Raw genomic sequence first — 586 nt, 5'->3', positions numbered from 1 at the left:
GCAGAGAGAGAGAGAGGTGGAAGCAGGCTCCCCGCTGAGCAGAGAGCCCGATGCGGGCTCGATCCTAGGACCCTGGGATCATGACCTGAGCTGAAGGCAGAGGGTTTAACCCACTGAGCCACCCAGGCACCCTGCAGGTCAGTATTTTAAAACAACGAATGAAGTCGCTGAAAGCCCTTCAGTGGTATAGGTTGAATTGCTTTCCTTTAAAAAAGACATTGAAGCCTTGTGAAGGGCAGTATTGTAGTCAATGAGGTTTATCCGAGGCGCGATTGTTGCTAATTAAAATAGACACTGAAATCCTATCCATAACTTCAAAATGTAACCTTATTTGGAAATCTTACAGAAGATATATTCTTAGGAGGAGATTATTAGGATGGGCCCTCAGATAATAGGACTAATGTCCTTATGAAAAGGAGAAATTGGGACACTTAGACACACACAAAGTTAAAGGAGAATGCCATGTGATTACAGAAACAGACACTGGAGTGCTGCGGTTGCATGCTAAAGACTGAGAATTGCTGGGACCCACCAGAAGCTAGAATAGTTAAGGATGGATTCTTTCCTAAAGAGTTTATAGAAGCAT

General features: G+C 44.0%; 1 pseudogene; it reads left to right on the top strand.

The window, feature by feature from the left end:
- Window positions 1-222: 222 nt before the first annotated feature.
- LOC125092637 (uncharacterized) lies at window positions 223-350 on the top strand (annotated as a pseudogene).
- The last annotated feature ends 236 nt before the right edge of the window (window positions 351-586 follow it).

Source organism: Lutra lutra, chromosome Y, assembly GCF_902655055.1.
Source record: "Lutra lutra chromosome Y, mLutLut1.2, whole genome shotgun sequence".
In the NCBI taxonomy this organism is placed as follows: domain Eukaryota; kingdom Metazoa; phylum Chordata; class Mammalia; order Carnivora; family Mustelidae; genus Lutra; species Lutra lutra.
This window is presented reverse-complemented; position numbering and strand designations above follow the sequence as displayed.